The 24825-nt window shown below is 38.3% G+C and overlaps 1 pseudogene; it reads right to left on the bottom strand.

The window, feature by feature from the left end:
* The window catches only part of LOC102013629, a 60787-nt pseudogene extending 36950 nt beyond the window's left edge, over positions 1-23837 (bottom strand).
* Positions 23838-24825: the final 988 nt, after the last annotated feature.

Genomic DNA, 24825 nt, shown 5'->3' with positions numbered 1-24825 from the left:
ATGATAGTCATCAACATACGGAGCTGGAGTAGGTAAGCCACTGGTATTTCGAGTGTAGGAAATCCTACTAGTGTCTGGAATTCAAATTCTCCTGGAACATTTATGTTCTTCCATGGGTTCATCTAAAGCAAATGTTACTGATGCATTCATTTTGGGCCTTAATCTTAAACTCTTTTTCTGTACAGAAAGAAGATGGCAGCAGAGGGGGGATCAGGTGGTGTCCAAGAGTTCAAGGACTTGTCCCTGGGCAATAGGACTTAAAGAACCTTTACCTATAGGATTGACTTCAGGGGCCTAGCTTCCAATGGGTGTTGTACTAAATGCTATCTTTTCTCAAAATGCTGTCTTTTTTTCCCTGGGCAGTCCCAGCCTGGTAGAGAAGCTGAGGCGGTCTGAAAGGACAAAATAGTAATAGGAAAAAAAAAAACACATTTCAAGCTGCTTTATATAACAGCTACTACTCCATTCCTGCCAAATGCCATTGGACAATGAAAGTGACAATAGATCAAGAAGAGAATTCTTTTTCTGCTTAAAATCCTGGTCAACTCTTCTTTTTCTTTTTTCTTTTTTTTCATTTCCTCTTTCTGTCCTATCTTTTCTTATTATTGGGAGGATCAGAGACTGTGTGATTTTCATCCACAGAATAATGCCAACAGAGGCTGTGTGACTTTCATCCACAGAATAATGCCAACAGGCTCCTCTAGGGGCGCATGTTCCTTTTCTCCTCCACATGGCAAGTCATAGAACAGAAACTCTGCTTTGGAGAAATGCTAACACTGACCGGTTTGTTTTACTTAAGGCAACTCATCCAACGGATATGCTCACTCCAGTTGTGCGAGGGTAAGGGGTATATCCAACAATGTTAGAGTGTTGGTGGGCGCTGCTCTAGCCACACATTATTTATTTGATCTTGAGAGGCTTGCTCAGTGCTACTTAGAATACAAGCATCCCTCGGAACTCCCTGTTCATTTTGAAGATACACTTCGGCTTATATCCTTATCAGTAAATCTAATGGAGGTAACACTAAACCCGCCTGGTAAGCATCCTCTTCCGAAGGCTTTGACACTCTTGGAGGTTAGGAAGCTCAAAGTGGGTAGTCATTGTCAAGAATACAGTTACTATATCCCCAGTGACAGCTAATAGCCAGTGCAGTCCATCAATTATGGGATGATGCTTCCTTTTTTGGAGTTCTTTGATATCTGAACATGATTCCTGTGACAAAAAATGGAGTGAAGGTCTCAGACATGCAGCCAGGGACTCTGGCACCCACAGGCTCACTCACTCTCATCTACATAGCATCTAAATAAGCTGTGCTGTGTAAGGGAAGCTGTAGACTCCATAGGAGACACTTGGCTCTCACATCTGAGAGAGTAAATGAAAGACACAAAAAGCAAAGTTGTTGGAGTATCTTGGCTGTGTGACTTAGAGCCAGTCACTTAAGAGTTTCCAGTCCTTAGCTTTCCTATCAATAAAATGAGGATATTAAAATGATGAACCTCACAGGGCTGTTCTGAGGTCAGAATATAATATTACTACCACTACAGTCGAAACCGCTGTAGATACTGCCTGGCAGAAAGGGACTTTGCCACACACCCACCATGTGGGGCTGGTGATGGAATGAGCCAGGGCTACTTCAGCCAGGCTCTAGTGCAGTGGTGGTAAACTTATGGCATGCATACTACAGTGGGATGCTTATATCACTGAAAGCTCTAAAAGGTTCACCATCACTGCCCTAGAGGGAGAGGAAAGGAAAGAGTTGCACTTACCATTCAGCATGTGGACATTCTCATTCTCAGCCTTCCCCCAAACAAGATATGGGATAATATCACAAGGCAAGAGGACATTCTTCTTGTCTGATTTATTTGCTAGCCTGGAACAGGCCATGTGAGAGGGAGGCATGAAAAGAGAAAGAGTAAAACCAAAATAGAGGCAAAAGGCAAGAGGAGAACGGATTCTGGTACAGCTGCTATGTATCCAGGGATTAGGTTGAAAAACATGCCTAGTGAGAGGAGCTAGAATCTCTAAGCCAACTCTCAATGAACAAAGAACAGTAAAAATTATTTGACTCCAAGATAATCCCCCAGGCTTATTTCTCATTTTCCCTACATCATGCCATCAAAGTTTTACTGGAATCATTAACACAGATCTGAATAGATTTGAAGTTTTTACACCTTTTTCCAAACTCTGCTCATGCTGTCTTTGGGGTTGCTAATAAGGAATGAAAAAGGCAAAAAAGGGGTTGAGAGAGTGGGGAGGATTGACTGGTCACTTGAATTATCTCCCTGAAATGAATGCCAGTAACATGACTTTTGAGCAATCTGCTAATGAAGCCATTGGTATTGATTATATAAAATAGGGGTTGTTCTCTGCCACTGTGAAGTTTCAGGATCAGAGACTGACACCAGAAAACGGAAGAAGCAAATTCAGAAAAGCACTCTTCAAGACGAGTTCAGGGTTGTGGGTAAGAAATTCAGATATCACTTTCCATTTCCCTTTAATTGTCAAGAAACAACTTCTTGTGGCTTTTAGTGTTTATTAAAAACAGACCACATTATTGAAGAAACTGGTAAGGCTTCAAGTACAAAGAAAAAAACTAAGGAATTTTTTTTTCTGTGACAGGGAAAAGTAATATAAATCTTGTTGAGATTCAGGAAACACGATTTTAAAATTATCTTTAGAGTTTTAATCTACTCATTATTTATGTAGTGAGAGCAAGGAAGGAGGCACTGGGAATTAGGGGAGGCTTTCTTTTTTTTTGTCTTTTTGAGACAGGCTCTCACTATGCAGTTCAGGCTGGACTTGAGCTCACTGTGTAGCCCAGGCTGGTCTCAAACTTGCAACGATCCTCCTGCCTCAGCCTCCAAAGTGCTGGGATTGCAGGTGTGCGCTGCCACACCTGGCATGAGGAGCCTTTCTTGTAGTCAAGATTACTCTGATGGATGACGGATGACAGAGGGGATGAAATGCTAGGTAGTGGGACAGCAGGTACAAAAGTGAAGCCATGTGAACTGGAAGAGTGGTGGGAGAGGAATGACAAAGTTCTTGTTTTTGTGTATCACAGGACATATGCAAGGAGCATGGAAATGCAACTAAAGGCATAAGGGGCCAATTCATGGAAGGCCTTATGTACCGCTAAGGAGCAATAATTTTATTTTGAACACAGTGAGAGGCACTGAACAGTTTTAAGTAGGGAAATGCCCTGATCAGATTTTTGCATAAATCCTTCCAGTAACAGAGGGGCAACTGGAGATGGCAAGATCAGCTAGATGGCTACTTGTATCTCAAGGACACTGAGAGGGCTTCAAGTAGGCTAGTGACAGGGGAATCAGGTTAGCCCTTTCCTGTATTGTACTTTGCTGAGGGATACTAGGCTATATAAAATTTAGCCATGTCTTTGCAACCCTTCACTTATTTCTTAAACACATATGAAGTGTGCCTTATGCCAGTCAAGGCACTTGCCTCTTTAATTGATGAGTAGTAAGCTGAGTGTTCACAACTAGAATAATGCTTCCTGAAATTCTGCATAACTGCTTCTTGAAATGTTAAGTTGTTGAACTGGAGATGTAGCATTAAATTTCCATATCTCTGAACTGACAATGGTTCTCAAGCTCCGACTCTCCATAGTAGCTATCACAAAGGGTTTCATGTTATGAAACTTTTTTATCATTGCACACCTGTCTCTCTTATCTAGACCAAATTTCATGTTAAGTAAGTTCCTGAGCTAGACACCATTTTAGACATGCTGTCCTTCATAATTGGCTGTAATGATGTGCATAGTTTGAGCTTATTTATACTGACACGGAAAGGACTTGCAATTAGGGAGTTCTATAAAATAAAGAGATGATAAACATTACATAAACAGACCAAGAAGAAGGGAGAGAGAGACAGAGAGAGACAGAGTTGGGTTGGGTGGTGCTTATCCTCAAAAAGAGAAACTAAGGGCTAGGAAGTGAGGCTAAAATACAATGACTATTTAATTGGACCCTGGGATAATTAAACCAGTGTTTCCTGTCCTTAGTTCCTCACGTCTTTGAAAAGTCTCCACAAGAAAAATTTTGTCCAAGTTGTTCAAGACAATGGTAAAGATGGTCACATTTCTGGAAATGGAAAAGAAAAATGAGCCAAAGCCATAAAAACAGTTTATATTAGGATAAAGAGTTTTATTCTTCCTTAGAATTTGAAGCTCTGTCTGCAGTAGTCGGAATATATGTACCATAAAAGGCCCAGGCAAAGTGGTAGAAGGTGATGAGGGACCCCTCCCCTAAACCTCCAAGGATGCTTTTCTTCCCCGATTTACTTACCTTGCAGAATGTCCATCCTCTCTCAACCCTGTTCCCAATCTTGCTGATACTGCTAATCACTTCCCAAATATATTATGAAGATTTGTCCCTTGAGGGACTGTGGGTACATACCTGTGAGGAAATGGAGCAATGGCTCTAGAGAAATAATTGTAACATGACTTTCATTTCTTTTTAGTTGTCTTTAGCTAAGGACAGCAGGAAATCAGTAGCTGTAACATGATTCAACTTGTTTTTTAAATATTAAGGGAAGAAAATGAATGAGAGAATTTTTTCATAGATTTATTTGCCATTTGTATTTCTTCATCTGAGAAGTGTGATTCCACTTAAATGCCCATTTTTGGATTGGGTCTTTGAATTTGGAGGGCCTGATTTTTTTCAATTCTTTATATGTTCTAGATAGAAGTCCTTTGTCTGAGAGACGACTTGCTATAATTTTTTCCCACTCTGTGGGTTCTCTTTTCACTCTTTTGGTGATTTCTATTGTTGTGCAAAATCTTTTTAATAAGGTGAGATCCCATTTGTTGACTCTTTGTAGTATTTACTGTGCAGTCTGGGTTTTGTTGAGGAAGTCTGCCTACACCTGTGTCTTCATGATTTCTACCTATTTTCTCCTCCAATAGATTTAGTGGTTATATTTTAATATTTAGATCTTTGACCCATTTTGACTTTAGTTTAGTGCGTGGTGGTAGAGATGAAAATTAAAACAACACTGAGATTCCATCTAACTCCAGAAAGAATGGAGTGAGATTTCTACCATCAAGAAATCAACCAGTAAGAAATGCTGAAGGGGCTGTGGGGAAAAAGGAGCCCTTCTCCACTACTGGTGGGAGTGTAGACTGGTGCAACCACTGTAGAAATCAGCGGGGGAGATTCCTTATAACAAGGATTAGAGGTCCCATTTAACCCAGCTATTACCATTCTGGGTAATTTCCCAGAAGAATTAAAAAATCATACCACAGTGATGTATGGGAACCCGTGTTTATAGCAGCACTATTTGTAATAGCTAAATCTTGGAAACCACCCAAATGCCCACCAAATGAGGAATGGATAAAAAAATTGTTTTTAAAAATATAATGGAGTACTATTCAGCCATAAATAAGGATAAAGTTGAGACTTTTATAGGTAAATGGATGCAACTAGAGGCCATACTTATCAGTGAAATAAATAGGACCCATATGTGTAAACATAGTATTGTCTCACTAGTATAAAAATCTGAATGAGTAAATAAGATCAAAAATGTAAAATAGATATTGTGCATTGTGAAGAAACTGTTCAAAAGAATAGAGAAACTGGTGGGGGGAAAGGGGAATGGAAGGAAGAGAAAAGGAAAATATATATTGTATATTATAAAATATATATATATATATATATACACACACACACTCAAGATAGTTAAGGTAGTTATACAACTAGTTTCTCTTAGTTCATTGAAAAGAAAGATCGGAGCTAATATTGTTTGGACAGTATTTCATGCCTATATTTTGTACTCTGATTAACTACTATGATGATAACAATTCACAATGTATTAATTATTGTTACTCTCCTATTAGCCTGATTTGAAACTTTGTTTTTATTTCTATTTTTCTTCTTCTCTAAAATAATAAAAAAAATTTAAAAGTAAATAAATGAGAAATCAGACCGTTATTAACACTGAACCCACACCAGCTGAAAAACAGGTGCTGTTAAATAGAAAGCCTGGAACTAGTAGAATCCATTAATTAATTTAATTCAACCTTTTCTATAAATGACAGAGAGAGAGAGAGAGAGAGAGAGAGAAAGAGAGAGAGAGAGAGAGAGAGGGAGTTTTGTTATCTTGAGCTGCAGTGACAGGTTTTGTGCTAATATGTAACTTCCTACAAAATAGGGTGACTTGTTATTAAAGCAACCCACACAGGCACAATCAGGTGTGGCCTATCCCTTCAGCTATAGTTTGTCCCTGTTAGGAATACCTTTATTCAACCCTGGGAAATGGGTGGGATTATGCCTTTGAGCTGAAACAGTCAGAGAGTTTAAAGGAGAACCTACTGGGGAAACTATTCTAAGTAACAACTGTCCATTAAACTTGGTTCTCCTTTATGCCTCTGCTTCAAAGACATGGTTATTCATGTGTCTTTATCCTAAATTTTCTATAATTTAATTCAAAGAGTATAAGGGACCTTGGCGATCACTTAGTCCAGTGGATTTTAAACATCAATCCAGGTGTCCTTTTCAAAGATGCTCAGGGAGCTGTGCAAGTTATCTGGTTGATTTCATTGTGCAGCCAGATTTGGAAGGGATGCCTAAGTGAAAAGGGTAAGTTAGGCAATTGTGTCAAGGCTTGTTCATGTAGCATATGTCAGTACTGCATGTCTTTTTCTGGCTGAAAAATATTCTATTGTATGAATATACCATATTTTATTTATCCACTAATCAACAGATGGACATTTCGGTTGTTTTCACTTTTTGGGTGTTGTAAATAATACTGCTATAAACACTTGTATATAAGTGTCTGTGTGAACACATTTCATTTTTCTTGAGTATACACCAAAGATTGTAATTTCTGTGTTTAATCTTTTGGACAACTGCCAGACTTTGTGTAAAGTAGGTACATTTTATAGTCCCACCAGCAATACAAGAGAGTTCCAGTTTCTCCACATCTTCACCAATACTTATGAGTATTGTTGTCTTTTTTCTTATTGCTATCTTTGTGCCTGTGAAAAGGTATATTTCATTGTGATTTTTATTTGCATTTCCCTAGTGGTTGTGTCCGACTCCAGTGTTGGAGGAAGACCTCATTGAGTTAGGAAATTACTTGATACTTAGATATGCTACACTTAGCTATGTAAAGGGCAGTTTATGTATGTGCTTATTACTGAGTAATTCAGGAGTGCTCTGTAGTCATCCAGCTACTCACTGTTTTATAGAATTGGTGTTCCCAAATACAGACTTATATTTCAAAACATTCTTAGAGTACAGCTCCCTCCTTCTCTAAGAAATCATTCAACTAGTATAAGGACCTCCTGGAGAATGGCTCTACCTTATGCCAGACAAAAAGAAAGCCTTACATGTAGCCTCTGATAAAAACCTGACCTACTCCAGCTTTGCTCATAAAGATGATAAGATCTGGAGCTTGCAACACCAAAGCCTAATTGTCTAGGTTCCATGATAACCATCTCTCTCTGAGATGAGGCCATTGACAGCCTCACCTCTGTTTCTTGATCATCGGCAGAGATTCCTAGCTTGATCTCAGGCTGTATATTTGTCAGTGCCAGCAAGAAGGAACAAATTGGCATTACACAGGTAGTTCCTTTAGAAGGAAGGGTAGGTAGAATAACCAAGTGGGAAATCAGTTGAACTAGGGATTAATGACTTTATATTTTATTTTTAGTGCCTCTGTTGGATATCCTGGAGTGAAATCCCCAAAATTTAAGCCTACCATTTGTAGATCTCTTATCTATAAAATAAAGATAATATATTTTGCTTACCTTGAGGTAGTTAATTATTTTTTTAGATACATAAAAAGCCTTTATTTGCAGAGGGGAAGGAGTTTAATCAAACAGGCCAAATCCCATGTCATCATCAGCCTCCTCAGCCTCCTCTTTCTTCTCTTCTTTCTTCTCCTCTGCAGCTGGGGCAGAACCAGCAGCTGGACCTGCAGAACCAGGGGCAGCAGAGATGGCCAGAGCCCCACTAGCCGGCACACTGGCAAGCTTGCCAACCCTCTGGGCGATTACATCTCCAGTGTTTTTCCCATTCGGCTCACCGATGACCTTATTAAGCCGGTCATCTTCTGCCTCGATGCCCACGCTGTCCAGGATCTTCTTGTTGTCCTTGGTGCTGGGGGAGGAGTTGCCTCCGAGGACCGCCAGTAAGTAAGGGGCCACGTAGCATATACCGGCGATGGTGGCAGACAGGGTTCATGGGTGCGACCTCGGGGGCGTCAGGCCGCTAAAGGAAGGGGTGGACACAGGGGGTGGTGTTTTGCATGGACATATAGAGTAATAGGATGGTTCCTTGAGCTATCTAGCCTTCTGGCCAGATTAACGCAGTCCAGCTGTCCACTTCAAAATGGGACAATGTCTTAACAATGGTTGTCAAGGTTCTGTCATATCTATGGCAATGACCTGGTTCTTAGCAACCACACTCATATTTTCTTTATATTCTGTGATTACAGCTAAATACTAAATGAACTTTGAATCATAGTTTTTATATTTTTTTAACAAAATGTTTATATAAAATTTACAGGTTGCTAGTGTTTCATTATTTTATATATATTAACTCATTTAATCTTTATTATGACATAACAAGGGAGGGGATGCCGTTCTTATTCTTTTTTTAAATTAGAAATCATGGGAACTTTGTACATACACATAACACATCTTAATTCTTTTTTTGTCCACTTCTCCTCCCCTTCCTCCAAACCTTTCCCCACCTCCCCATTTGCAAAAGTTCTATTTCCCTTTCTCCTTCAATTCTTTTTTCAAGTCCCTTTTCCCTGACTTCCCTCGCCTTCCCCATCTCTTGTTCTCATTCCCATTTGAAAAAGATCTTCCTATTTCCTAATACTTGTTCTCTAGTTTGCTCCTTATTTATACTCTAGGTTTCTCACACGAGAGAAACAATGCAATATTTAAACTTGGGCGTCTGAGTTTCACTTAAGATTACAGTGTCACACAGCATCCATTTACCTAAAAATGCCTCAAGTTCATCCATCTTCATGGCAGAGTAGTTCTCCATTGCATATAAGTGTCTCATTTTCTTTATCCATTCATCTGCTGATGGACATACCAGTTGGTTGCAATATTCAACTATTATGAATTGTGCTGCTATAAACCTAGATATTCATGTATTGCTGTGGTACAACGACTTTCATGCTTTCAGGAAGATACCTAGAAGGGAAATAGCTGGGTCAAATAGAACCTCTAGTTTTAGTTTTTTGAGGAATCTCCATATTGATTTCCATAATGCTTGAACCAATTTATACTCCAGCCAAAAATGGAAAAGGGTTCCCTTTATCCTGCAGCCTTGCCAGCGTTTGTTATTGACTTCTTGAAGACAGCCATTCTTTCTGCAGTAAGATAGAATCTCTGTTGTTTTTAAGTCAATGTAAAACACTGGAAGCACAAACAATATTTACCACTCATATACAGTTGTTCATAAACACATACCTCTCACACACACTCTAAAATAGAAAGAGAGGCAGTATTAAGCTTTCAAGATAGTTTTCATATGCAACAGAAAAGGGAAGTGTGCGGGGATACTTGTAAGCGTGTGAGAGGGGAAGTGATGGGAGAAAATGGGGAGAAGGACTTCAAATGGCTGTGGAAAGCAGATACAAGGAGATGGGAAGCAATTGATGACCTAACAGAAACAGTTAGGCCTAGCATTTCTTTGGCTGGCAATTTTAGAAATCCTATGAAACAATCCTTTAGAAACACTTTTTGAGGGGGAACCAATATGAGACATTAAGGTATTACAGTGTTTACACTAATCTTAATATTTTATATGTAAAAGAGAAGAATAGGTACAGAGACAAAGATATAAGAAAAAATGCTGGGGGGAGAGGCAAAGAGATAGGAAAAGGTATGAAAGAGAAAATAACGAAGAAAATGATTAGACTCAGTGGAAAGTGAGAGGATAGGGAGATTGTGTACAACTGTTGAACTAACAGTCAAGTAAGGTTACATAACACTTGAAAGCAACGTTAGAAGTGGGCTTTATGTGACTTAACTACATGAAATATTTATAAGCAACTGTAGAAAATTTAACCATGCAGGCATATATCCAAGACATCCAACAAGAAAAAGAAGAAAACAAACATGAAAACAAAAAAACATGCAAAGGGTACTGTGCCGGCGAGGGCCCTCTGGTGCTCTCAGAATGTTGGTGGGTCGCCAGTGCTCCTTCCACTGATAGGCAGCAACCTCAAGTTCCTGGTTGAGATTCTGCCATAGGCTTTGCTGTTTACTCCATCTAGTTCACCTTTCTCAGCTTTCTTGAGGTCATATCCCAGTTTGGCCTAGCATTTCTCTGGCTGGCAAACTTCAGTCATCCCCTGCGGCCGGGCAGGAGGCAGTCACCCCCACCTCTGTAAGGCATACTGTTGGCCTTGCTCTGCCTCTTTCACTCCTGAATCAAAACAATTCTCATGCTTGCCAGGTTTCAGTCTGACCCAGGATTTTAGTGAATTCTAGGGGCTGGAAGGAAAGAACCTCCACAGGCATTAATTTGGGTTGTTTTCTTTACCACCAGTGATCCCACAGCCCAATTCAATTTCACAGAGGGAATCTTTTCAGCCTGCAAATTCAATGGCATTTTGAGCTCAGAGGAAAAAAGCACTTCTGCATAGAATTCAATAGTATTTGAAGAGAAGTAGGTGGAAGCTTAGCAGCATTTGGGGATTTGTGGGAGAATGCTTGCTCTGGCTTTGTTCCAGTGTCATTTCTCCACCCCTGGCTCCACCAATTAATAGAATTTGCTGCTTGGGCTTTATAGATGACTTTTATTAGTTAACAAGTCCTTCTCTTTTCAGATTGCTGTCTGGGCAGCAGCGCCAGAAAGGCACATTTGAAATCTGGTAAATTTAGCTTCTTGCCTTTTCCTTATACCAGTGCCTGAGTAAGGTCTATGAGCTCTGATTATTTTCTTAGCAGAGGTCACTGGGGGAAGGTATTTGGGCTCAATGACTTCGTGTAGACTGACAAGCGCATGACTAGTTTGCAATGTCCTAATATTGGAGAAAGCTACTTCCATCAGTTAACTATACCTCTTCACAGTCTTGGAGGGCCAGGTCACTGATGTCCTGCCTGCTTACAGAAGTCTGGGAAATCACCTGTTTACAAGAGTGGTTATATTCTGAGTGTATAAGCATCAGTAAGCAAGATTAAATGTAGTGTAAATCTTTATGGCAACCTCAGGATTACTTAGAAGTAAGAGATAATACTTGGTAAGCTATCTTTCTGTAATGCATAAGTAACCTTTGGTCTCAAGAATAGGCCTAGCCAGATGGGGAGTTTGGACTTGTAGTTTTTGTGTTAAAGTTAGTTTTGTGGCTTCTTTTGTTAGCGTAACTGTAGTTACTATTTCTCACAGGGAGGGTGGCCACCAAGCAGCCACTCTGTCTACCCTTTTTGAAAAGTATGTCACTAGGCATAGTTCCTGTCCCAGCTTTTATATCAAGACACCAAAAACAATGCCTCTCTCTTCTGATACAGACAGGAAGAAGGTTTTTTTTTTTTTTTTTTTTAAAAGGTAGTTATTCCTAGTGCTGGAGTCTGAGTGAAGGCATGCTGTATTCCTTAAAAAGCAGTGTAAGTAACTTCTGTCCATTCTACGGGCTCAGAATCAGGACCTTTGGCACTTTTATATAGAGGCTTTGCCATTAGTCTAAAATTAAGTATCCAGATTTGGCAGAAACCAGCCATTTCCCTGAAGGAGCAAAGCTGTTGCTTGGTGGCAATCAGGGATAGCCTGGATCTGATCCCTATGGATAATAATGTATGCAGGTATAATAATGTATCCCAAGTATTGGAGTTTTGGAAGAATATCTGAGCCTTTTCCTTTGAGAATTCATATTCTTTTTAGCTATAAATTGAGAGTTTGGATAGGATTGTGGTTGGATAGCTCCCAAGATAGGCTGTGTATTAGATTATCGTATGTGTACTGTGGGATGGTCCTCTGTAAGAACTCTAGGTTCCTTAAATCCTACTCCTAGGACCTTTCTTAGGGGCAGAGCTATGAGTTGGAAGTGTATGAAACTCCACTCTGATTATGTCCTGTGGGGTTTAAAGATATATAAGGATCACAGAGAAGGGGTTGGGGCATACTGGGTCTTTCCAAAGACTAGACAATGATGGAGTTTCTGTCACTTGGTGAGGGTGCAATTGATTTTTAGGCCTAAAGATTATAAAGAGGAGGTTGAGCAGTCCTAGTGTGGTTTCCTTTATTAAACAAGAAGAGGAGACCCATATCTCCCCTAGAGACAGGTGAGGATATGAGAAGGGGATGATCCATGATATCAATCTGCTCTTGAGGGACCATTTCATGTACTATATCTCTTGAGCCTTTGAAGGGGAAATGATTTCTTATAAAGTGCCATAAAACCCTAAACACAAGAGATTTCAGATCACTTTCCTTGTCTTTTGCTGAAAAGATCTAACTGAAGAACAGCACTGTAATTTAGATAAGCATTCTGTGCCCAACTCCCGCTTTTTCCTAGTTCCTACTGGAGCCAAATAGTATTGCAATAGAAGATGAGTTGCTTTTTCTTGGATTGTCTGGGTCAAATTGTTTTCAGTTTTGAAGGATATAGTCTAATGGTGAGGTCAGTGGGATATGCAAGTGTTTCCCACTCTTCTACATGGGGCCTATGGGAAGAGAGAGAGAGAGAGAGAGAGAGAGAGAGAGAGAGACAAGGTTTGGAGACCTGAAGTGTCACTACAGAAGGATGGAGACCCACTGAGTTATGGGGCATCTCCTATGAAGCTCAAATTTCACTACAAGATATCTCTAGTGAAGCTAAAAGCACCAACTCCTTTTTCCCCTTAGACCTCTCCATAATCTGTGGCCCACTATGGCTCCTTAAAACTCGGGTGGAGCCCTCTATTGGCTCCATCTAACTACTTGAAAAACAATATCCTTCCCACTTATCCTCATCATAAAAGACTTCAGTAATTATTTTGTAAGGTAGAAGTGTATATTCTTTAACATTTAAAATGATCTTGGAAAGTTCTAAGTACAAAAGCTGGTTCTGTTATATATTGACTAAAATACTCTTGTTCTGCTTCTCCATACTCACAGCCACTTGGGTCAATCTTCACTGTTCCCTTTGTTCCACTCAGGCTCTCAGCACACTTCAAAATCAATTATCTGAATTTATTTTACAAGAAATATGGAGGAGATCTCCCCAGCTTTAAAAGGCAAGAATAGAGTATGCTCATCCATTCCCTGAAAGTGGGGAAGTAGCTTTCCTCTATAATGGTGAGATTTCTTGCTGTCCATGAGGACAGAGAAAACATGGCAAAAAAGGTGAGCTGAATGGTTCCCTGAAGTTTCAGAAAATGAGGACATGAAGCAAGTGACAAATAAAGGATAGATAGAGATAAAAGGTCATCTAAGGGAAGAGTCCAAATGAAAATTTGATTAGGATGTGCACAAAATAGGGCAGGCTAGGGTAGGTGGCTACTTAAACAGGAGACCAAGTTACTCATAAATACCTCCTCCCGCCCCAAGAAAGAATGAGAAAGCCGAATAAATTATGGGAAAGTACAAGAATCTGGGAGCAAAGAGAGGCACATTAAACTTTAGATCACACACACATGGAAACTGCATGGCATGCTGAAATTTTCTTGTACATTGTGAAGCCAAAACTGGTCTGATCTAAACTGGGTTAGTAGCAGATGTCCTAGTGGCTTTTAACTGTCTAACTCATTCCCACAAAGAATGACCAGACCAAAAGACAAATAAACAAACAAAAACAAAAAACCACCCCCCACCCACAAAAAAATCCAGAAAAGTGAAGAGAGAAAAAGAAAAAAATAATTTTCCCCCAAAGAGGTCTTACTTTCTGGTTGGGTTCATGAACACAGTGTTACTAGATGGTGGGTCCCATGGTAATTCTTTGCAGGTTCTTGGTGCTCTGAATGGAGAATTGAATGACACACAGAAAAGGTAGGAGGGAGGTACATTTACTGAAGGTGAAAAAGAAGTAAACTGTGCAGAGTGAGAGTGGGGTGGTAAACAGACTCACAGTGGTGGTGAGGATATGGGAAGGGGTCTTATATCTGAATTGGCTTCTCCGTCATGCAAATAAAGGGTCATTTGTATCTTGATTTTGCTTCTCCCTCATGAAAATAAGGTATTGGGATGGTTTCCCTATCAAAAATTCAGTTGGCCTAGTGACGTACTTAAAGTGTCCCATTGAAAGACTCACTTGGTTTTGCACCACTTGTAAATGAAGCTTTGAAAATAACATTTCTCTAAATAGGTCCATGTACAGTGCTCAGGAACCGCAGAGTCATCCTGGATTCTGTAGTTTGCATATGTGCCCTAATTTCTAACCTCAGTATGATCATGTGGTTTATAGCTTTAAGCTTGTTCATAGGTGGACTATATTGATTTTTTCAAATATTGATATAGCATTGTATTCCTGGAATGAACCCCACTTAGTTGTGATGTATATTTTTTATACCTTGATGCATTCTATTTGCTAATATTTTGTTTAGGATTTTTGTATCTATCAGTCTAATGTATATTGGTAAGTAGTTTTCTTTTTGTACTGGTTTTGAGGTAGGATAGAAAAGCTAGGCAAAATAGAGACCAGGAAAATTAAAATTTTAAAATTAAAAACTGCAGTTTGGGACACAAGTTCAGTTTAAACTTCCCCCTCCTATTCTCCAAGCCTAGGAAATTTCCTTTTACCTGCAAATGAACCTACATTTGCATTTTCATCTGTCAATGGATTCACTTCTCACCTGTCGATTAGTCTTTCGCCTATGAATAGACTACTATCTTATTGTGAATGGGCCATCCTTCCCACCCACCAAACTAAAGCTGAGCTAGTTTGACAAATTTCACAGATTCCCATGGCCAAAAATACATAAATATTCCCAGTTTCAAACTGTAATATATCTCATTTCTCTGAGAATCTGCACTCCACACTTGCATACTAAAATTTCTGCCTAATAAACTCAGCCTGTTCCTCATACAGAAGCATCCTAAAAATTCTTTTTCCATTATAACAGTTAGCAAACCTCTAAGAATTCTACGTTTGGTAGAGTAAGTTCCCCATCTTAGCTTCAAGCATCTCTTCAGTCGCAGTGTGGTGACAGTTTTGTGTAATTTTGGTCTCAGGGCTATACTAGCCTTATAAAACTCAATTAGAATTCCTTCCTTTGTAGGAGAGATTTGTAAAGTTGGTGTTAATTTAAATGTTTGGCAGAATTCTTTAGTGAAACCATCTAGGCCTGGAAAGTTTTCTTTAAGGAGCTTTTAAACAATGTGTTTAATTTCCTCATATCTGTAGAGCTGTTCAATTTATCTGTTTTGTAATGGGTTGTTACCAGGTTCTTAGGTGCTGGGGACTCTTCTAGAGGTACTTTCTAGGTTCTTTTGATATAGAAGAACTATAGCTCCCAACCTACTAGATGTGAAATGTGCTGCATTTATGTGCCCCGAAACTGAAGAATGAATTCCAAAGGACAATGTAATTTAAGAGTAGGAAAGTTTTATTGAGAAATAGCTCCTGAGTGACAGGAGTGGTCCCCTGTGGGTTGCCACTGAGGCCCTTTATCAGGAGTAATTTATACAGCAAAGTCACAATGTGGGTACAATGTGGATCAAACTATAATCTACTAATAAGATTACAAGTGTAGTCACTTAGCTAGTACTGATCTAGTAAGGAAGTGAGGCCCATAGCAAGGTCATATGGTTAGCATCATTAACTTCAGCATATCTATGACCTCTAAAATGGGAATAATTTTGTGAAGGGGTGGGTCCAGATGTTTTGGTTCCCCACTGAAGTGTCTGATACAGGGACTTTATCCTGAGGTCTTGCCTTCCCCCAGATGTGCCTCCAGCCATAGTTCTAATGTATTCCCATCTTCTGCACTGACTTCCTCAAGGGCCCATATCTGTTTGATTACTTATTAATTTCTGTATAACTTAGCTACCTGCAATATTTTCTTCCTGAACAAAGAATTGGTCAACAAAAATGTAAAAGGTAGTGAGTTTTTACATTTATTAAAAGTATGAAAAGAAAAGAAACATGTTCTTCAGACTGAGTGCAGGTCAAATAAAGGTTAAAAAAAAAAGAAATACACCCTGCAAAGCACAGGGTAGGCCACTGAAAGAGTAGTCTGCAGCTGGATAGCAACTGCCTTTTGTATCTTTGACTCCTCAGGTTGATATCAGGTTTAGACCATCTTATCAAAAACCTGCTTAAGTTCTTGTGAGAAGAACTGAAGATACCACTCTCTAATTGGTTCCAGGTTCAGGGCTTTGGCAATTTTTCTGTGAATGTGCCTGAAACTCTGTGATTGACAGAGGATGTCCACTTTCTAAGCCAGTTGCCCACATCTTAATCTCTTGCCTTGGATGCATTGTGGTAAATTGTGTTTTTTAAGAAGCTGATCTGTTTCATGTAAATTATGAAATCTGTGTAGAGTTCTTCACAGTATTCCCTTATTTTCTTCTATTCCTACTACTGGTAAACTTTGTTTTTTGCCAGTCCTTCTAGAGGTTTATTAGTTTTACTGATTTTTTAAAAAGACCCACCTTTCTTTTTCGTTTTAATAATGTTAAGCAGGTAGTTAGTCATCAGGGCAGAGGGACAAAGAAGGGTCCAAAGTAATATGTGATGACAGTTAAGTAAAGAAAGACTTCAATGTATAATACATTTATAATCATTTGTTATGTCTCAGACCCAAAGGACATTTTAAATTTATGAGGTAGGGTAAAAGAAATAAAGAGAGAAAGGAGACAAGGAAAATCATATTTTAAAAATTGTCCTTTAAAAAAAACTATAGCTTCAGGACACAAAAGCTAGTCAGGGACTTTTAACACATTTTTTACACCTTTTCCATGACACCATAAGCCCTGGCAATTACCGTTTAACTTTTCATCTGTGAATAGGCCACTTTTTTCACCTGCAAATTGTACTTCCTCCTACAGACCACCTTTAAGAAAACAGCAATATTTGTGGGCAGTGTATTTCAGCTTTAAACACATGTAAATGGTTTGCATTCTAACATTACTCACCATATGGGCCTTGAGAGTAGGAGTACATATCCTTCATCACCCGTTTTGAAGATATCCCAAATGCCACTTAAATACGCCCAGTTCCATAACGTAAGGCTCCTCTCTCTCTTTTGAGAGCCTTCACTCTATGTATTTGAGTGTGTACTTTTAAATTTAAATCTTTGCCTAATAAAACCTGTAGCTTAATTGTACAGGTATGTTGGGTCTAGATTCTTTATCTTCATTGGAATTTTCTTAGAACTTGTCCAGTGACAGTTATACATTGTGCACATTTTGTCTGATATATAACTATCAGGCCAGCTAACTCCAGAACAAGGTGTACTGAGTTCATGGCTGGAGCCTACAACCCAATGATATAAAAAATGAAATGTTCTTTAAATAACCTCCTGCATTGGACTGAGACCTGGTTTAAATTAAGAACATATATTTTTTAAATGTCTTTGGTAAGTTCCTCAAATAATTAAAATCCCCGAGGAAACACTGGCCAACTAAATAGAGTAGGAATATTTTTTTTATAATTCCAAAGTAACTTCTAGGTAAAGTGATGATAAGCCTTATAATCCCCATACTTCCCTGAGTCCAGAGAACCTTGTTTTGCAAAACAAGGTATCCATACTCACACTCAGTGCAAATACCTTTATGGCATGGCCTGCTTTTTTACTTGAAGGTACAACTACATCTACTTTATGATAAATTATAATTCTGCATGGCCTGCAAGTCTTAACTGAATTCTTTCATCAAGGGCACAAAGAAACAAGGACCAAAGAAGTGAGGGGCTGGCTCCTCACTTTGTTGGGAGTGAACTTCCCAGTGACATTAATATTCTGAATAGTTTTTTTCAATTTCATTGTTTAGCATTATTTCCTTCCTTCTATTTGCATTGAGGATAATTTTCCTTTATGTTTTCTTGAGGTGAAGTGGATGCTCAGATTATTTGCTTGAGAGTTTTTCTCTGTTCTGATGTATGTTGTTTTATAAATTCCTCTCCTTGCACTGATTTTAGTTGCATCACACACATTTTGATATGTAACATTTTCATTCATTTATACATAGTTTTTAAATTTCTCTTGAGACTTCTTCATTATTCATGGTATATTCATGTGTGTGGTTAATTTCCAAATGTTTAGAGATTTTCATATTGCCTTTTTCTTATTGATTTGTCTGTACTTAGTGAACACGTTTGTAGTTATTTCACCTTTGTTCAGTCTTACTTTATGTCACAGGGGATAATTTTTCTTCATGAAGTTTAGCTATGCTCTTGAAAAGAATGTTTATCTGTTGGCAGGTGAGATATTCTGTAAATATTAGATACTATTGGTTGATGTTTGTGTGCTCATTTTTATATCATTACTCATTTTTGTTTAGTAATTCTTTCAATTGTTGAGAGTGATATTAATGTCTATCTATTTTGTTTTATGTATTTTGCCGCTCTGTTGATTGGTACAACATACTTAGTTTTCCTGTGTCTTCTAGGGAATTGACAATTTTTATAATTATGTAATGTGTTTCTGTCTCTGGTAGTTTTCTTTGTTCTGAAGGCTATTTTATTTATTGTATTTGCAAGGTATATCTTTTTATATCCTTTTATTTTCAACTTACCTGTGTCATTATATTTGAAGTAGGTTTTCTGTAAATAGTGTGTTTGGGCCATGTTGTCTTTAACTGCTTTGTCAGTTTGTCTTTTTAATTGATCTATTTCAGTCATTACGTTTAATGTAAGCATTCAGAAGTTAAGGGTGAAGTTTGCCATTTCTTTTGTTTTGTTTGTTCTCTCTGTTTTCTGTTCATCCTCTTCAATATTTCCTGCCTTACTGAGTGTTGCCTGAACCTTTTAAAGGATTTTATTTTGGCTAGACATGTATGGCTATAGTGCCGTCTACTTGGCAAGTTAATGCAGGAGGATTGCTTGAGTCCAGGAGTACATATCCACATGGGCAATATAGTGAGACCCTTTTTCTTTAAAAATTCTATTTTTATTTATCTACATAGGCTTTGAATATATTTCCTGTAGATTTTTACTGATTGTTCTCATTATACATGGTACATAATTTACCACAGTCTACTTGTATCAATATTTTATTTTATTTATACCTAATCTCTTTTTTATGTGATTAATTATATTGGTACACTTTAGATATACATAATGATCTTGTTCATCTTCTGGAATTTGTACCTGTGTATGATATATTTTGATTCCTCTTTTTTCCCCTAATCTCCTTCCCTCCCTTCAACCTCTTTCCTACCCTATTTACAAAATTTTGTTTCCACTTTATCCTTTCTTATCCTTTTCCTTTCCCACTTCCCCTCCCTAATTCCTCTTTCCTTTTGAACACTTTCTTCCTATTTTGGGGGGTCTTCTATGTAGAGGATCATGTCATCTGCAAATAATGATATTTTTTTTTTTTTGGTTTTTCTCCGGTACCGGGAACCGAACTCACGACCTTGCGCTTGCCAGGCAGGCGCTTTGCCGCTGAGCTAAATCCCCAGCCCCAATAATGATATTTTAACCTTTTCTTTTCCTATCGTAATTCCTATTATTTCTTTATCTTGTCTAATTGCTCTAGATAATGTTTCCAGAACTATTTTGAATAGGAGTGGTGACAAAGGACATCTGATTTTAGAGTGAAAACTTTCAGGTTTTGACCATTTAGTATGATGTTGGCTCTTGGTTTGTCATAGACGCTTTTATCAGACTGAGGTGAAGAACATCTATTCCAGTTTTCTGTGGTGTTGGACTTTGTCAAACGTATTTTTCTGTATCTATTGAAATAATAATGTGATTTTTGTCTTTGCCTCAGTTGAAATGGTATATTATACTTATTAATTTACATATATTGAACCATCTGTGCATCCCTGGGATGAGTCCTGCTTGGTTATGGTGTATAATCTTCTTGATGATTTGTTGTATTCTGTTTGCCTTATTGACGATTTTTGCACCTATGTTCATTAGGGAAATTGGCTGTCATTTTCTTTTTTTGGTTAGGTCCTTCTCTGGTTTTGGTATCATGATAATACTTGCTTCCAAGAATGATTTTGGGAGTATTGCTTCCATTTCAATTTCATTAAAGAGTTTTAGCATTAGTGTCATTAAATGTTCTCTAAATTTCTTATAGAATTCAACAGTGATTCTATCAGTGTCAAGGTGAGATTCAGCAAGATAGGTACTCATGAGACGCCAAAAATGTGGGAACAAACAAAGCTTTATTGAAGCATGTGACTTACACCACTGACCAAGAGTCGAGAATGGCCTTTTCCTATCTCCAAGGCCCAAGTAAGGGCCACCAGTTCAGCCTTTTGCACCCACATTCCAGGAGACAAAACCTTGGACTGGACAGTTGGCTCAAGGGTGACAATCATTGCCCCCGCCCTCAGAATCCCATTGATGGCCACATTATTGCCATCTGAAAACAGGGACAGGTCAGGGCTCTTGAGGACATGTCCTGTAGGTTTGGTCCGGTTGAGTAGACTGCCTTGATTGTTTTCACATAGTCATGCTCAGGTACTGATAATGATATTAGTAAAAGGGAGGCAGGGTTGAGGACCTTAAGGTCCCCTTAGTAAAGTACATTTTCATTCCCCCCTCTGGATCCTCTCACTCAAAAGTGAACAATTCCTGGGATGCAACAGACAAAGGAATACAGAAAAGAACACCTTTCAAATTTAACACAGTATATCAAGTCCAGGCAGGTGGGAGTAGACTAAACAAGGTATAGGGGTTGGGTATAGTAGGGTGAAGGGTTACAACCAGGGCATTTATCACCCATTTATCACCGGGACTGGGTGATACCCATTTGTTCTAGGCTTGTGAACCAGCAAAAAGAAAAGGAGTATTTCAAGGCAACTGGCATTTTCTTTGGAGGGCAAGGGCCATATTGGTTATCAGTAGCCCATCTACCTTTTTAATTTTTGGTCTCCAAATCTCAGTTGCTGAACATCCAGAAGCTCCTTGAAATTTAAAGTATAGCTAGAGAACTGTCACTTCTTACCAAGCATGAATGTTCTAGTAGATGAACCCCTGTAGAATGTTAATAGACAGCAATTATATAATTTTAAAGAGAAAATTTAAGCACAGTATTATAACATAACAGCCATGATGACATTTTTATAAAACATTTAAATCTCCATTTTGGAATAGAATAGTCTTTTGGTCAATTATCCTTAACTAATACATAAGAAGCTTTTACCTAATTTGTTGTCTTTATGTCATTGAAGAAATTTGTAACATTGTCTGGGCTGCTTTAACTTTATCAGTTTATATAACTGGTTGATTTTTTTCTAGACACAGTATGCGTTCCTTTTAAGTAGCGATGTTTCATAATTTTAAATTCCTAATATGATGCCTGATCACACTTCTATATATGTAAGTGCTTCTGAGTATGTGATTAGTTAAGTTCTCAGAAAGAAAAGATACACTAGGAAGTATCAGAAAAGTATCAGAAATACATCATTTCTACAGATAAACATAAGAGGCATAGATAAAGTAAATAAAATTATTTGTGTCATACCACAAAAGTTTGGCACTAAGAAAGCCCAAATGTCACGTGTCCATGTACAACTTACCTAAAGAAAAACATGAAGATATTAGGTCAATGGCTAGCAAAATAGACAAATTAATTCTGGTAATAAATGAAATGATACAATGCCAAACTTGTATGTAGCCAAACAGGATCTATATAACTTGAGTTTCTAAAGAATTCTACCATTGTAAGAAGCTTATCTAAACAGAGCCACACTCCTAATAAACACTGTGTATATTAACTATTGCAATAGTAATATTATTTTAATATACTGACAAATAGGAGTTATCAAATTACAAAAGGTAGTTCAAAAAGTCTTAAAATCATATATACATGAAACAATGTCTTGGTTACTTTTCTCTCATTGCTGAGACAAAATACCCAATGCCCAAAATGAAGGAAGGAAAGGTTTATTTAGCTTACAGTTTGTGGAGGTTTCAGTCCATACTTGGTTGGCTCTGAGGCAGAAGATAGCAATGCAACAAGAGCAAAGGGAGGAATGGCAGCCGAACAGCAAACAGCCAGAGCAAACCCGGAGGAATGGCGGCAAGCAGCTTCTTCTTCCCTGCCTTACTTTGTAAACAGGCTACCCCCACCTAAGGGGCATGTAGCTCTCACATAATCTCCATGCCCTCCTCTTCCACAGGCTCAGGATGTATACAAAGTAAGCACCCTGGCTTCCTGCTGAGTCACTCAGCCAAACCTCTAGACTCCCCAAGTTGACACAATGTTTCAACCATAACAAACAAAAATAAGAGAGAATATTTAGGCCTACCAACATAAAAGATGAAAGCACTTCAAAAGAAGTAAAAAACGCAAGGTATTATGAAAATTAAATATAACTATAGAGTAATAAAGACATAAAGGAAAATCAAAGTTAGTAGTGAATTATCTCTAAAATTACTTATGAAAGAAAGCTTTGGTACTTTGAAAAGACCAGACGCCTATCCTTCTAGGTTATCATGTTTCATCTTAAATTAGTGCTAACAATAATTCAGATGGTTTCCATTATCAATTATCATTTTACTGATGACCTCATGTTGACTTGATGTGAACCTCTTATCACAAATATCTGGAGCATAACAGAAAGGCAAATGTCTCAATCCAAAAGAAAATGGCTATCACTATAAACAGTCTCAGTTTTACATTTTAGAACACTGTACATCTGGAAGGCATGAATACATTTAATATACCATGAAATTAACAATAATGAACTGTCATTATTTTTGAAAACTTAACCTTTTGACAATGACCAATGTAAGTATAACATGGTAGTATATTTTGAACAATATTTATTGGAGTGTCTCCCATAAGGTTATGGAGATTATCAGGGCTCCTTATTAATGAACAAAAGCTGGTTAATGTTATTCTAGGCAGCTGCTTTTATTCATCAATCATAGTCCTGTCTAATAATCTCTCCCCACCCTAAGAGATTTCTGTTTAATTATTTTAATAAATTTTTGATAATCCATGAAAATATGATCTCAATACTTAGTACATTAAATTTGAATGATGAGAGACTCTCAAATCATAATATACAAATAACAATAAACATTACATTTATAAAACCAATTTTAACATCATTTTGACCAGCTGACAACTTTTGGTGGAAGTATATTTTTAATTTAGATGATGTTATGTATAAGCCAAATTAAATTTTAGACAATTGCTTCAAAAATAAAAAAAACTACAAAAAGAAGAAAAATTTGTTGAGCTCAAATAAAACAGCTGTTTACAGATTGGACAAAGAGACAAACAACCAAAAAACACACAAGACAATTTGATTATAAAATCAGAGTGCACTCAAAAAAATTTTAACTAAATGGAATCATAATAATTTCTTTTGACCGAGGAGTGGGGCTACTGGCTGAGTAACTTCCTATACATATATGTCAGTTTCTATTAAAAAGCTAACAGTTTTTCCCCCTATATTGGCAGTTCACATGGGTTTTTTGGGGCCAAGAGACAGAGACCCATGACCCCATAATCTGAATCTTTCTCTGATTCCATTACAGACACTTTCCTTTTCTCTTTTCTCCTTTTCTAGCAGCTTTGGACATTCCTGTTTGTAATGTCCCTTTTCCTTGCAATAGGCACACTGGTCTGGATCTAGGGGAGTGCAATGATCTCCTCCCTGTTTGTCTCTTTTCATAGCTCTTGACTGGGCCTCCTTCTTGTAAGCTGCCACTATTATCTTTCTCTTTTCCTGCTTAAATCTCCATTCTGAATCTTCTCTGTTGTGAAATAATTTTTGGGCCATCTCTACCAGCTGGGACAAGTTCATACCTGCAATATCTTCCAATTTCTGCAGCTTGTAGCAGATATTGGGGGCCAACACTTCTGCCACCTTATATAGGTTTGTGGGGCAATAAGGCATAAGAAGAAATCCTTGCCTCAAAGCCCAATGATGTTTTAAAAGCGTTATGCCCTCTTCAGTGTTGTAATCCCAGTTGGAGTTTCTTTGATAAGTGTGGTTTTTCCCATATTTAATCTCATTTGTTTCTTAGCCACCTTTAAAATCCTTTCCCTCCCTTGAAGGAAACAAAGTTGACATTATCTGTTGACAATCATCCCAGGTGGGGCAGTGAGTCTTAAACACTGATTCCAGCAAAGTAAGAGAAAACCAAGTCTCCTCTGAAAAGGGGGATTTTCAGTTCATGAATTGTAGATTGAGGGTTTCCTCCTGGCCTCATCACAGCAGCCTGCCAGAGAGGCAAGACCAGGACCGGACCTGAGGAGGAGACTTCCTCATCTGAATCTGTTATAGGCTAGGGGGAAGGCTGCCTGCAGCACTGAGAAGAATGGAAAGCCACAGGGTCAGTGCCACAGTGGCACCCCTTGCTCTGCTGCCGCAATGAAGAGGAATCTGCTGCTGAGGGAAGCAAGGGTGTGTGTATGATGGCTCAGTAGGAGGATCAGGATAGGGCAGAGGCTGAGTTGGGAGACAAAAGGGAGGATCATCTTTTTCAGGTGTCGAGGACAAAACAGGGGTTTTCTGCTTAGGGGACCTTTGCTTAATTACCAGAACTTAATCTGAATATCCACAAACACACATCACCTTTAAATTTGTCAAAATTCTCAATCAATCATAAACCAGAATAGTGGGCTTACTGTCTGCTGAGCCCATGACAGCTCAATTTAGAACAAAGAGAGAACAGTTGACCTTGGCAGGTCTTTCTTCCCCCATTCAGTCAACAATCCAAACAAAAGCCCAAAGCTACATCAACTTGAAATTTTGGGTGCATTTTGGAAAACACAAAACATATACACAA

The sequence above is a fragment of the Chinchilla lanigera genome, unplaced genomic scaffold, assembly GCF_000276665.1.
Source record: "Chinchilla lanigera isolate Chin_1 unplaced genomic scaffold, ChiLan1.0 scaffold00102, whole genome shotgun sequence".
NCBI lineage: Eukaryota > Metazoa > Chordata > Mammalia > Rodentia > Chinchillidae > Chinchilla > Chinchilla lanigera.
This window is presented reverse-complemented; position numbering and strand designations above follow the sequence as displayed.